This window comes from Arachis hypogaea, chromosome 4 (genome assembly GCF_003086295.3).
Source record: "Arachis hypogaea cultivar Tifrunner chromosome 4, arahy.Tifrunner.gnm2.J5K5, whole genome shotgun sequence".
Lineage (NCBI taxonomy): Eukaryota > Viridiplantae > Streptophyta > Magnoliopsida > Fabales > Fabaceae > Arachis > Arachis hypogaea.
This window is the reverse complement of record NC_092039.1, coordinates 115132390-115148547: the sequence shown is the minus strand read 5'-3', so window position 1 is coordinate 115148547 and position 16158 is coordinate 115132390. Positions and strand designations below refer to the sequence as shown.

Genomic DNA, 16158 nt, shown 5'->3' with positions numbered 1-16158 from the left:
TCTAATTTTTTGGCATTGACATGACACATTTTAATATTAATTTTTATACATATTTTTTAAATATTATTTATGAAAAATATTATAGATTAATGATGATTTCTATTAATGATGGTAAAATTTGTCATCAATTAGAAGATTTTATACCATATCTTTTAAATAGTTATGTTGAATCTCTTTTATATCTTTAAAGATATTATAAGCTTGTTTGGATGAATTTTAAAAAAAATATTTTATTTTAAGTTTTTTTATTTTAAAAAAATAATTTAATTTTATATTTGAATATTTTATAAAAAAATATATTTTTTAAAAAGATGTAAATAATAATTTTTTTATTTTTTTATTTTATTAATATTTTATTTTTATTATTAAAAATTTATTAAATATATAAATTTTTTTTTATTAAATTTAATGGTACTCAAACAAGTATTATATAAAATATTTTATTTAAAGTTAATGAGTGCATGTTCTAGAGTCGATGTCGTCTTTTATAATATTTTTTTTTTCTAGCTTCTAACTATTTTGTACGACAATATATATTTTTCAAAGTTTATCTTTTAAGATAGAAATTAGAATTCCGTTATTTGTTTTAATTAATCTATCCATACTTTTATTTATTTAGTTATATAATGTTAGGTAAGTTTATAATATACTCCTTTCATATCATATTAAGTGTCTTTTTTAAGTTGTGTATGTACAAATATTATGACAATCATTAGATTTTATTGAAAATATTATTTTCTCTCTATATTAATTCTTTATTCTTCTAACTTTCTCTTTCTATTTAATAATAAAGAGTATATAATAGATAAAAATTAATTAATACTTTTTGAAATGAGAAAATAATATTTAATTTATAATAAAATAAAAATAAAAAACATTAAATAAGCCATAAAGACGATTCGTTTTACTTTATTTCTCTTTCTACTATTAATATTATCTCACATAATAAATTATTTTTTTCTTTAATTTTAAGTAATAAATATTGAATATTAGTCTAAACTATAAATTGCTACTGAATTGTCAAATTATTGACAGAAGACTCTCTAAATTTCTTAACAACTAAAATACTTTCAAAATATTTTAATTTGTCACGTTATCCATAAATAGGTTTACCTTTATGAGGTTGATCGTGTGATATTAAATTTATTTTTTATTAATTAATTTTGATGAATAATTAGTGTAAAACAATTTTATTATACATATATAATTTAATTATGTAACATTAAATCAGTAAAAATAACAAATTTTTATATTAATCGTGTAAATGGTCATTCATAAAAGAATGTATATAATTGGATGATCATATAAAATATTTTATATTATACATACATAAAAATTAAACTCTTTTTTTATTATATGAAAGATAAATTTTGTTTTATCTTCTCTTATTTTTTATTAATCAATTTTAATACTAATAAAAAAATACACAAAATTATGCATACAATATTCTTCTACCAAATAATAACAAAATCTTAACGAAAAAAATTAGTAACTACTAACTACTCATGACATTTTGTTTGAGAGATGATAATGCCATTTTTATTTTGGGAGATGATTTCCCATATTTTTTAACGTTATAATAAAGTAAAAAGTAACTAGAAACGAGAAAGATGGTAAATAAAATTGGAAACATCATTCTGATATAATATTTTTAAGCTTTTTATTCATTGTCCCCTATTGAAAGTTTGAAACACATTTATGGAAAAGGAAAACTAATGTTCCAGAGATAGGACTAAAAATTGTCACAAGGAGGTGGGTATTCACAAATACACTTGTTGGCAATGCAATCTCCAGTTGCTATTCTTCCATATGTGTCTTTGCAAAAAGCATTGCACGGCGGACTTAATTTACAAACTACATGAGGGAATGTTGTTTTGCAGTAGCTAACCTCTGCTGTTACTTTCGATAGTCTTTCATTTCCTACACATACATACACATCAAACAGATAGAACAATTATTAGTACTCCTGTATGAAACAAGAATATTTTACTTAGTTGTTGTGTCTAATTATTCGTGTATCGATTGAACACATTTCAGACACAACACTCATTTGATATTCATTTTATATGAATGTCTTTTATATCAAAGCGAAACTTGATAAAAATTATAAAAATATTTTTTTAGACATGCTTGAACATATTTAAATATCATCACGTGTCAGCGTGTTCATCCTTATTCTTAATATACCTTCTTAAAATGAGTTTAAAAATAGTATATATTATTATTTATTAAAATAAAAGAATTTTAAATACGTTATATAATTAAGAAAAATGTTAAATTAGTTAAAAAATTCATTTATATTTTAATATTAATAAAATATTAAAATATTATTATAATTTATTAAAAAGTATTTTATATATATTTTATATACATGGCATGTCTCATGTCTTGAAAAAATTTAAAATTCGTATATTTTTATGTCTCGTATTATATCGTGTCACATATCATCCATGTTTTATACAACCAGTTTCTTATAGAAAAATAAATCAATTTTTACCCTTTTTATACATAAATTTTTATAAATTAATCAGAAATTCTTCAAAAAAAAGTTTTTCAGTTTTTTATATAAAAATAAAAAGAATATATTCTAACTAAATAATTTTTTTAAGTTATTTTAAACGTGAAAATAAATCAAATTGTAAAATTACCTTTTTAATGATCATAAACAAGCACAAGTGCACAACCTTAAAATGTGTTCCTTATGACATTTTCTGGCACTTTTTTTGGGTTTAAAAACGATATTTTTCATGTATATGCAAAAAATAATTAGATTTTTAAAGAAATGAATTTCCAATTTTATAAGTAAATAAACATAAATCAGTTTTCAATTATTTTTAACAATATAAAAAATTATTCTTCTTTTTAACAATAAAATAAATTAACAGACAAAAAGTCTTATTTTCGTGCAACAAGATAAGAAAATTAAACCTTATTTATTAGATGACTAAAACATACCGATGGCACTGGAAAAAATAAAGAGAACGATGAGAACATAAGTAAAGGCTTTCATCTTAATTCTTATTAGCTTGAGCAGCCTTCACTCTTCAGGTTTGCCTTGTTAGGTACATGAAACAACTTATACATGTCTATCCATATATATATGCCTTTGATGGCATATTTTATTTACTCTAGTATACTAAAATTAATTTCATTTTAACAGAATAAGAGGAGGGTACATTCTTGTTATGGTACCTAATTAATTTTATAATTATTCTATTATCAAAGTCAAACCACATAATTACCATTTCTAATAAAAAATAATTAATTAAGAAATTAATACGTAAAATTTAATTTTAATACCTGAATAATATAAAGAAGTTTTACATGTATGTATATCTAATTACGTATCATTACTATATCAGCAAAATAACTACTTTCAATAATCACGACAAAAAAATATTAAATATCGTTGAATTTACCAGAAAATTTACGAAATAAATTTGACAGTAACATGCTTTTCCATCAGATTTAATGGAAGAATAAATCTGACGGTATAAATTTTACCGGCAACTAATTACTGTTGGATTTATTCTTTCATCGGTAATTACCGTTAGATTATGATTTCAAGACATGAAAATCAAATGTTGTTAAACTTATCTGACGATAAATTTGGCGCCGCGCGCTATGTATTTTGCTCTACGTTACCGTCGAAAAAATTTGACAATAAATCTCATTGTACATTTTTATTTTTAATTAAATTGGTTGATCTTTATCGTCAAATAATTCTGACAGTAGATTTATTTTTAATTAAATTGGTTGATTTTTACCCTTGGATAATTTTGACCGATTGATTTTCTGCTCATCTCCGTGTTCTTTTCACATCCAATACCCGTCCTTGAACTCATTATGGTAGAGATGAAGTGTTATATTCGAAAGTCCTAATCATTTAGTCAGCCGACACTTATAACACAGACACCTAGATACATCTTGAAACCTAAACGGTTCCATATTGAAGACATACGCAACAAAATCGTCAACCCCCGCAAAGAACTCAGATTTTAACCCCCCTCTCCCGCCCACCGTTATCTCCATTATACATTCATAGATTTCTATGACTTTGAATTATTTTGTCGCAATACCCTTGAATTTAACCAACAATACAACTTATTAAAATTTTTAAAAAATTTGGTAGAATTTCTTCTATAATTAGAATTTTTCATCAAATCCAATTTTTATTTTTTCACAAACCAAACATGTTTTAAACAATTTAAACGAAAATTTGGTAGAATTTCTCATTAATTCAAAAAAATCCACCACATAAATTTATCACTTTTTACATAGGAAACAATTGCAGGGATAATATATTAGAAGAAATAACATTCAATAAAATATAAAATCCTAGCCGTTCTAGTCGTAACCCCTTATTACTCCACAACTTTTCGGCAAATAAAGTTTTTGAGAAGGCGTCACTACGCAAACTTCTTTGACTTTCGTCCTAAAACTCTATCATAAAAAAAGTAAGTTCAATATAAAATATAAAGAGCATAGCACGTTTACAGATATAAAACCAACCTGAATATTCCACGAACAACTTATGATTAAAGTTATACAACTTTAAAAAAATCCAAAAATAAAAATAAAGTTAGTAAAATCTAAAACTAATAATCAAAACTTAAATCTGAAAAATTGATAAAGGAAGTGAAATATAAAATTAGTAACCCTAAATGTCTATTTACTTTTACCAAAATCAAACTTAAAAAATTTGTAGTTGATCTTATGTTTTAAACTAAAAACTAATTAAAAATATTATATTACTTTACAATAGAATATAACAAACAATGTTATTTTTTTTCTATTCATGTTATTAACAAAAAAAATTAACAACTTATTATAATTTAGTAATCATCATTCTAATTACATATTTTTTTAACACATAACAAATTAAAATTACATAAATTAAGATTTAAGATTTAACTACTCTAAATTTTTTAGTGAGTGAGTTACCTAAAAACAGTAATAGCGTAAAAAACTTCTCCGACGTAGTGGTGACAGCATGTACGGTGCTGTGACAGCGGTAGTGACTAACTTGGATGGCTACATTTATGCATTTAGGGTTTCAGTTTAAAAATTACAAATGTAAAATAGGATACAATATGAAAAGGGAGGAATACAACCTTCCTAGACAGAGGAAGGAGGCAGCTCCGACAAGCAGTGACAATAGCGACAAAATAGGAGATGGCACCACGGCGTTCCACGCGGTGCAAGTTGGTGGTGGCAGCAATCAGTTCACGCGCGGTCTTTGGAGGTTGGTGGTGGTGGCCGGTGCTGACAGAGGGCCGGAAGGGAGGGAGAGAGAGAGAGAGAGAGAGAGAGAGAGAGAGAGAGAGAGAGAGAGAGAGAGAGAGAGAGAGAGAGAGGACGTGCAATTCCAAATTTAGGGCCAATTTTATTGTTGGATTTTTCGACGAATCATTCCGACGGTAACCCCATCATGTGTCACAAAAAGCAACGTTTTTTTAAGTGAGATTTACCGACAGATAAATTCATCATTACAAAATGTGCCAAATTTCTCATTCTTCCCTCCAAATGTTACCAGCGCATTTACCGGTGAAAATCAAATTCGACAGTAACATTTTTTTCAGATGAATTTATCGCCTAATCCACCAGTGCTTTTGACGGTAAATTTATCACTATTCAACATTGAATTCGACAGTATTCAACGTTTTTTTATAGTGAATCAACACGTGATGATCATCTAAAAGAACGGACATATAATTGAACGACGGTATAAAATAATTTATACTATCAGTACATCAAAATTAAACTTTTAATAAGTATCCTAACAAATTAATTACGGTAAAAAAAATCTTCTAAAATAAAAAAATTGTAAAAAAATAAAGTAATAGATTAATTATTATTGAATTTATAATTTTTATTATGCATGAACTTTACCACCTTGATTTAAGTGTGATTTGACGTATTTGGTAGTAAAATAATAAAATGATGCAAAACAAAAAAAAATTAAATATTCAATTACTTGTAATATATTTATTAAGAAATACATTAAAAAAATCTAATAATAATTTAAACAAAGTCTTAAGAGCCCTTGTTAGTGATAAATTAGATTATAAATTGTGTATTTTTTTTTTCAATAAACTAACTAATTTATTACTAATTAAAATATAAAAAAATAAATTTTTAATAAACTTTTCCATTTTCCATTTTAAAAGTGGATATTAACCAAATCCCTTAGATATTTTACCATATTACACTTTTCATAAAATTTCTCTTCTTTATTACTTTTTTTCCCTACAATTATTCTCTTCCTTGTAAATATGTTATGCTTTTTGTGTTATGTGTTATGATTTTGTTTCCTAGTTTTAATTTAGCTTTAATTTATCTGGTTATAATTTTATAATTTTGATGAGTTGGTTGCTAATTTGCTGCCTTGCTAGTTGTAATTTGGCAATTTAGCTTTAATTTTGTACTTTTAGTTTGCTGGTCAGTTGGTGGTGTTTGAAGAAATTGTTTCAGACGACATAACTTTCGGAAGAGTTCAATATATCAAATAAGAGTGTTGTCTTAGTTGTCTGTGCCTGATCATGATTAATAAATTGTTAGGTAAAGTATTAAATTAACGTTTACCTTCGGATCTAATTTTATTTTGGTTTCTAAAATTTAAAATATTATATTTAAATTCAAAAAAAAATATTTAATTTTAATATAGTCTTATCGTAAAATTAATGTTAAATAATTAATATAACACTCTAACTTTTAGTACCTCATGATTGCACTAAAAGCTCAAGCGTTATTTACTTTTAAATCTTAAATTTTATACTATATTTATTTAATATTGAGTTTTTACGAATACGAACCGAAACTTTTAATTAAGAAAATGAAGATTCTTTATTTTAAACCACTTAACTACAAAGGTATCTTTATTCACATAGCATTAAATACATAGACTTACTCCAAAATTCTCAAAAATAAATTCTATCCGTCTAAAATCCAAAATAATAAACAACGAGAAAAAAATAAATTCTAACAACTGAACTTGTAAACATAATCTTCTATATTCTTGTAGTTCTGCACTAAGCCTTCTAGTTGAAAGGGGTGGAAATAGAGGGTAAGAACAGGAAAGTTCTTAGTAGGGTCAGGGTATAAAGTTATATTCATTTTATATATATTTGGTTCGCAGTAACAATCAACAAAGTAGTATCCAATTCAACAATTATAGAACATAGAATCCAATCACAAGCACACATAGTCATAGAAAACACACTCACAAACAAATATGCGCAAACAAGTATGATACATGTCTAGCCCTAGTGCAGATAATGAGCTTATCTGTCGGTTTCGACCCGCTCCCGACGTAACTCAGCAACCTTTTTCTGAGTTTGATTTCCAGTGTTATAACCTCTGTAAGCAATCTCTGTCTTACAGGTGTGACTCTCTTGAGCCAATGTATGCAAACATAACTTCTGTAAGCAACCTCAGTCTTACAGGTGAGGCTCTCTCTGGCCAATGTATGTGTATCGATAACCTCTTTAAACAACCTCTGTCTTACAGGTGCGACCATCCCTTGAATTGGCTGATGTATCTCTAGAAGGAAATTTCGGTAGACTCACCACCATATCTCTGCTCATTTTCAGCAGGTATACAATCATCTCAGCTCGTTCTCAATGCCAAAGAATACTTCTACTTATCTCCTTTTTATTTTGTTCTTTCTTTTGTTTCTTTTATTCCTTCTCTCTGCTCTCCTGTGACAGAAGTTCTTTAAATTCTTTTAATCTTTACTCTCTATTCTCCTGTGGCAGAGATTTCTTTAAAAGGAGATTATAAATATTATTTTAAATTCTTCTTTAAAATTATTCATTTATATTAAAATAAGTCATTACTATAATTAGTATTTATCAAAGATATTATTTTGTAAGAATATTATATTATTATTATAAACTTTTTTTTATTTAATATTTTAAATTTTTGGGACTAAAACAAAATTAGACCTAAATATAAAGACCAATTTAATACTTTATCCTAAATTATTATTTTTCTTTAAAAATAATAAGTAAAAAAAAATAATAAAGCATACTAGCCATCCTACCGTTAGATGGAGTGGGCATGAAATTCAAAATCGTTGGAAACTTAGAATAGGAAGGGAGGGAGGGAGTTAACCCATTTGCCACCCTTTATTTTACGCCAAAGACACAAATTATTTTCTTTGAAAGAATAATTAGTTCCTATAATATTCTTAAACTGTTTCTCATACCTCCAGACACCCTATATATGAATTACGATCTAATCCTTATTAGTTATTAATGATGGATCCAACATAGTGAAAGTAAAAATAATAAAAAAGATAATGAAAAAATTAATATAAATATACTTAGATATTTAAAATTTAAAATAGATTAATTAATAAAGCTTTTAATTATTTAATTAACACATCAAAATTAAATGTATATTATTTTAATTCTACAACAGAGGCGGCGTTTAGCGGCGGTTTTTTCTCCCTTTAGCGACGGTTTTAAACCGCCGCAATATAGATCCCCGGCGGTTATGGAGACCGCCCTGGTTATGAGCGCTGGGAGTGAGTTCAGCGGCGGTTTTCAGCAACCGCTGGTATAACCGCCGCTAAATAGTTATTTCGCGGCATTTGTTACAAAACCGCCGCTAAATTAACGTTCTACGATTGTCGTCTTGTTTATCAGCGGTTTAGAAACCGCCGCGAATCAAGTGACTTTGTACAAGTTTGGATGTATTTTGCGGCTAAGGTACAACCGCCGCAGTATATGTCTTGTTTGTCTACATGTTTATAGGCGGTTCTGAACCGCCGCAATCCCCCATACAAGTGTCAAACGTTTTTAGTCATTATGGTGGTTTAAAAACCGCCGCTAAGTTATCAAAAAAATTAAAAAAAAAACGCAGAATTTGGGTTTTTATTTATAAAATCACATAAAATTATAATTAAATATTATAATAAATTTTGTTCCTTAGATTTGTAATTATTTTATGAGTTATTGTATTGACGGGTAGAATTTAAACTTGTGACAAAACCAAAAAAATATCCGCAAACCAAAATGTATTTATCAAAATATCTCTGTTGCTAAGAGTTACAAAGTCTACTTTAAAAAAATTATGCATCAATCCAAAATAATTTCAATCCTAAAGTACTATTTTCTACTGTGTCATTCCGTTGAACACATCCCTGCAGCAATCTCTGGTGGCAGTTCCTCACCCTGCCGTTGAAAAAGATAAATCAAAGCACTATGCATTACCTTTATCCTTTTCTTGTCTGCTGCTGCTTCATCTTCCATCGCCTTTCTTTTCAACTTCTCGGCTTCCAGTTCTGTCTGTAGTTCATTCAGCTTTCTTTGCGTCTCCTCTTCTTGGACTCTGTTTACTGACGGTTGGAAATTTGTACCAAAGAGTTGACTAGGAGTCGGTCCGAAATCCACTCCACGCACTCTACCCGGTTTCTCTCTTCCGAAAACCTGAGCAAGGGAGTCATTTTGGGACAAGACTCTAGAAGACTCATCCAGTTGCTCAATTTCCAGAAGTTTTTCCTACAGACATAAGACAACAATATGGATCCGATTCAAGTACATTCAACTTAATTAAAACTTAAACTGAGTTTATATTTGATGCACACGATAAGCATAAGCATGCATAGGGATATACATCTGAAGTGAGAGCAGAGAATACTTTTGAATGGATTGCATTCTAGTTCTGTCACAAAATCAATTTGAGGAACCACAAGACACCCAATTACGCTATAGTTTTTATCATTCAGAACTCCCTGGATTCCGAGACTTATACTGTTCTTCTTCTATTACTAAACTTGGATTCCAACCTTCTACTGTTCTCTCTCTATTACTAAACTTATGCATATTACACATCATCAGAATATGCTCATTTAAGTAAATGTATAAATACATAAATAATTAAATAAAATCCGTTCAAAGAAATATACCAATACTAGTATTCTAGTAATTTTGATAATTGCCCCTAATCATGTGTTACATATATATATCGAAACAAATAATTAGGACTATTAAAACATCATTATTCATAAAGCAATTTTCAAAATTTCTGCCCAAATAAATAACCTTTTCGGTCATACAGATATTTTGTAATTAAATCGAATCCTTCACATGTATACAATATTATATCATGGTATAAGCTGGACCCAAAAAATGTATTTGTAAACATTGAATGAAAAGAAACCCACAACTTATTTTCAGCTCAGCACACAAGGAATGAGCAACTAAGAGGCAGCAATAATGTATTGATGCATTAGATATCAAAACTTTGATGACTATACATATTAAGTTGTACTTACACCAATTTCTCTTGCCTCATCATTAATATAAGAGCCATCCCTTCTTTTGTGAACCTTGATCCACAGCTCTCCTCTACCGATTATCCTTCCTTCTTGTTCTGACTGAAATAACAAAGTTTAACCCAGCACCGAAATACACGCAATCAGGGAGAATGTTTTAAACATAAATAGTCCAAGGAGTGAATTCAGCAGAGCAGTACAATATTGAAGAGTGAATAAAAAGTACACTACCTCTTCTTCCCTCCGCCGAGCCAGGCTTTTCGAACCGCCAGTGTGGGTATACAGCTGTTTTGACCGATTTATCGCATTTTTCTTGCACTTCTCCTATTGGTCCATCAGAGATAAACGGGTATTAGAAACTGTTTTACAAAAGACCAATGCAAAGGTGATTGTACTATACTATACCAATATAAATACTATTTTTACCTTGGTCTCAGGTTTGGCGCGATAATCAAGGTACCATCTCCAGTGATCTCGATCAATTCCAGGCGGACGATTCTCGATATTTTCTTCAATTGACAGTTTTGGCTCGTAGCAATCATCATACAACCTCAGCCTTGTATCTTTCCAAGACTTCCCCATACTTTTCAAAATATTTTTTTTTTATAATTCCTTCACTATCTTCATCAAACTGGAAGATTTGCTGCGTAAATGACACGATTTGTTAAATAAATTTGCTGGAATACTCCCTGGTCAAGGAGTTGGTCAAAGGTAGCCACCCATTACAAAAACATCTTTTAGCAATAAAGAATAAATCGAAGATGCTGCACCATCCGACGTGAACCCAAAAAAATGGAGTAAAAGATATCTATTGACTCAAATATAATACTGACTAAAAAACGCACAAAGGATTGAAAATCATATAATGTCATTAACAGCAATCCACCAGCCAACAAATTAAAAAGAGAAACTGCCAATTCAGCCCTTAAGAGTACACACAAGTTTGTGAATAAAATCAGAACATTCAATGAACATTTCATATACAAACACTTTGTGTTATAGTAAAGTTTTTTTTTAACTTAAGAATAAATTACTATTCCTAAAATAATCAAAGGGTATTAAGAATAAGCATATCTTAAAAAACTATTACCTTGACACATTCGTAATAAACTTTTTTTTTTAGTGGTAACATGACGCCAACTTTCCTCACATATAGGAAATTTTCCGTAATCAGATCCCAGCATGCCAAGAACGCCGCTCAACAGTCCAGCTTCGTCTCCAACTGCTTGTTTTTCACTGTTGAACCTAAGCATGATCCTTCTACCATTGGGCCGCTCCATAGCCTCCCTCACACTCAGTTTAGCCGGCTTGATTGTGCCATTGGAATCTACAAGCCACATATAAACCTTTAAATGTCTCTGTTGAAGACCGTATGCACGAAGCAAAATAAATAACTCATACTCTATCGTAAATTGGGCAGGTTAAATCTAATAGATACGTTACCGATGATCTTAACCGCCCAATACTCTGTGGTCTTCCGTCCTTTCCGACTCTGAGCTCTAGAAGCAACAGAGATGTCGTCAACTTCTTGATCAATAGAATCCACCTCATGAGCATTGCCTTCCAAGTGTACGTGTCCCGGCTCCAAGTTCTGACTGCTATAAGTGCTCGTCTGTGGAGCAGGCCTTGGTTCACTGCGCGGTGGACGGAACGGGCGTACGGTAGTATGGACACTACCACAGCTTGCTTGGGGAATTTCAGAGTCAACTTGGTGGACATCCGAAGCCGGAAACGGAGCCGGAGCCGGAGCCTTTTGAGATTGCTAGCATGCTGGTCCTGATCTAGCTTTCTTGGTAAACCGACCTTTTCTAGCCATCTTATATTCATAATAACATGATGCAGGCAAAAAATGATCACATTAACTCCAACAACACATAATGCAAGTAAATTTTGTTTACACATAATAGAAAATAAATTAACTTGTATACAATGCGAGGAGTAATCAGCACAAGACACTGTTATAAGCTAAAATGCTCTACATGTACTTTATAATGAAAACTAAACTGATAAGATGAGGAAAAAGAAGCATATCAATCACAGAGCATGGTTATAACCATGGTAGGCAGTGGGCAAATCAAATTTTTTTCAAGATCGTAGGTAATCATACATGGAATTGGATAAAAAACCCCAACTATCTCAATGTTAAGGGCTTTAAGGCTTTTATGCACAAGACAGGGGAGCATTGTGAGCATGATCGATACATGCAAGAATTTCATTGACTGTAACTCAACAAACCCTAGTCACATTTGATCATTGCGAATATAACGAAATATCGGGCCTTACCGGTGAAGAGTGGACAGGCGACCAACAGGCCGGAATCGACGATGACCGCTGGCGCAGAGACGGCGACTTGACAAGTAGCTTGTGTTTGAGGAGAGTGTATAAGGATTGTAAGGCGCTGGGGTTGGGGGGCGCTGATGCTTCTTTCAAAATAGGTATAGCTATATATTATTATATATATAAATAATGTCGATAGTTGTTATTGGGTTCGTTAGTGTTTTAGTTTTAATAATAATAATAATAATAATAATAATAATAATAATAATAATAAGTATTGATATAATATCACACCCCGTGCTAAACAGTTGTAACAATAGTGGTTTAGATTGCTATATCATTTATTTTGTTTAAGCTTTGTTTATTTTTAAAATAAGACTATTTTAGCTGAACAAGATTTGGGTGCAGCATTAACTTAGTGATTTTTTTTAGGAGCAGGATGTTGACCATTATCACATTCTCTCATTCATTTTAAGAGTTATCAACAACGTACTTATCAGTCAATGTGTCGTTTAACTGTGTTTTAGTGGAAACAATTGATTTTCAACTTAAAAATAACCAGTTGGTTCATGATTGGAATCGATGGGGGAACTTGTTAGAATGGTCATGCCTATGGCATCACATACTAATAGTGAAGAAGTGTTTCTAGAAAGAGACAATCACTTTTAGTGTTGGTGAGTGTTTGAGGCTACAGGATCGACCTGATTAGCTTTGAATATGCAGTTGCACTATAAGGATTAGCGTCTTTTTCAATTGATATGGGTCTATCTTATTGGTTTTCATTGTACTTAGATAGCCAATAAATTTGGCATAGCATAGGTTATTTTTTTAACAGTAATTGAGGATGGCATCTTAGCTTATATTCTTTAATTTGAACCATGGTTATGAATAAAGCTGTTCTAGTTTTGCTATGTGATCAGAGGTTTATTATATTTATATATATAAGCCCTTCAAAAGACTTTGCAATCTCTTTTGGGGAAAAAGATAAGGTCAAAATGACAAATGACCCTGAAGAAGGCCTAAATATAAAAACCAGATGCATCATTGACTCATTTTAGCTGATTGAAAATTGTAAAACCGAAAGCATGTATGAATTTGATCAAGATAAACATGTGTTTTGTTGTAGAATAAAGAAAATTTTTTTATTAAACTTTGAAGATATAAAACTCATAACAAACGCTGGATGATGGACCATCACTATAATATGATAATAACCCTGTACTCAGCATATTGGATGTGGCCTAACCTAGGAATGAATTATCCACTAAACTTCTACCTAAGAAAAGAAAAAAACACAATAAATTAAAACATACTAATAATAATATAATTGGCATTAATAATAATAATCGTGTCTCACAATATGCATGTAATATCCAGTGGGTTTCACCAACGTTGAGAAATAACATACTAGGAGACCAGTGGCCTTCTACCTAGCATAATAACAATCCAAGGTAATGTAGAAAATAGTTATAAAGTCAAGATAAATTTCAACCAACACGTCCTGGCTACCCTGTACAACCTAGACCGCAATTCTTCATCTAAACTACATATCTTCAAGGTTTCAAGTATCTAGTAGCCCACACAGCCAAGTGCCACGCATTCCTCTCCTTAGGAGACATTCCAGTATAAGGATATTCATTCTCTTCTGGCGTCAAATTCAGGTCATATGACAGCGTGGAAGCCTTGGTACCATCAGCACCTTCGCCATTAGAGCTATCGGAAGGGACAACATCCTCTCCATCCAATGAATCTGGAACTACCTCCCCCAGTTCTTCAGACTCCTTCTGAATATTCTCCCGAGACATTCCTGATAGTTGCAAGGTAGCCAAACAAGCCCGGATTAGAAGGATTAAGTGTGTGATGTACGTAATCAAAAATCTCAACATCTAAGTCAATTGCTTCTTTAGTCAGCCAACAATGGAATTACTATTAGTGAAGACACATGATTAAAGATAGGCAAAAAATAAAAGCCAACTAATAAGAAAACAGAAAGTGTTAACCAATTATCAAAGTGATCCCAAAAAAATTCAAATAAGACAAATTAGAACAGGGTGTTCTGCACGGGTTGGAACTGAGGTGAAACACCGTAATAAGAGTAACAGCTAATGTACTGCTATGATCAATTTGCAATGTTGGGTTTAGGACAAGGGTCACTGCCACTATTATCTTATGTGAGTTCCTTAGGGTGTATCTATTGGAGATAATCATGAAAATGAAGGGAAGACAGTGAGGGGGCTAGGAGAGTGAAATTCAGCAGATTTTGTTCATTATTCCATTCATTGACTCCCTTCCCTTCCCTTCCAACATCCTAGCTCTCAGAGGAACACTTAGGAAGTTATTTATTTCAAATAAGACTAACGTGTGACTTAATTAGGCATGCAACTTAAATAGGCCGAAGGCGTACAGATCTGCTACAGATTGGGATTTTCTCCCTATGCAACCTAACTAGGCAGAATGATTACAAATTATTACTAACAAGAAGACCGTAAAATATTATAAAAAGCCGAGTCTTTCTTACTGTCCCATAGTCGATCAAGGCCATGTTCTATGAGGTTGAATTCCTCTCGTGCCGCAATATCCAGTTCAACAACAAGGGAGTTTTCATGGCGTGACTGCAAATATACACAAGTGATTCTAATTTATCACAGTAACAAAATTGAAATCAGAATTTAACTATGTAGTTCGTGAACCTTCATGTACGCTAGTTAAACACAGAAGTAAATCATGAACATTTACCTTCACCTCGTCAAGTATTTCCTGTGAGCACCACGTATTCGTACTTGTTATAAACTGAAACCCAAATTTAGCCCGGTACATACGATCCCATTGATTTAATTCCTAAAATTTAAGATGAATCAACTGAATTCGATTTCATCCACGAACATGAAAAAGAAATTGGTTATAAAGTAGGCAGCAACAATCAAACCTTCATCATTGAACCCGACACATAACGAATGGCCAGATTGAGGAGTCGGTGACCAGGGCATCCAGCCATGATTGTATACTGGACTCATTGAACCACGACTGCCTTGCAAATGTTATTGCGTCATCCAACGAATAGAATGGGGACGCATCTATCATCTTCTCCACGAAACAACGGCTGCTGCAAATGAGATAGAAGTCTCGGCACTCCAATTTCCCTGATAGGCCAAAGACATAGAACCATTAGAACAAGGAAAATTAAAAAATGTGAGTGTAAGAAGAGTTGAAGGAGAAGTTATAGCATTGTGAAGATCCAGTTAAATCTAAGAGCTACATTATTGATGGACATCTAGTATTTTAGGAATCGGCGGCCTCATCACAATCTTCCACCCCGTCATTAGTGGATTCCTCTAATTCGCCGTCTCTTGTCAGCCGCAGGCTTTCGACATCAAATTCAGGCAAGGTAGTCATACAAGCACGGGGTGAAGGTCGACCTCACAATATTCAAAATTCTCGCCCATGTCAAACAAATCTCGTGGCTTCACATGGAATACCACACTCCATCTGTTGTCCACCTCATCCTCCACATAGAACACAAGACGTGCCTCAGATGCGAGGATGTACGGCTCATCGTCTTCTCGATCACCGGTGTGAATCTGATTGACAAAATTGACACA

General features: G+C 31.2%; 1 long non-coding RNA gene across 1 annotated transcript; it reads right to left on the bottom strand.

The window, feature by feature from the left end:
* Positions 1–1635: 1635 nt before the first annotated feature.
* Positions 1636–3077, bottom strand: LOC112794418 (uncharacterized). The gene is made up of 2 exons (XR_003198857.3): positions 2956–3077; positions 1636–1920 (listed from the first exon to the last, which is right to left on the bottom strand). It is a non-coding gene; the product is annotated as an uncharacterized lncRNA (long non-coding RNA).
* Between the last annotated feature and the right edge of the window lie 13081 nt (positions 3078–16158).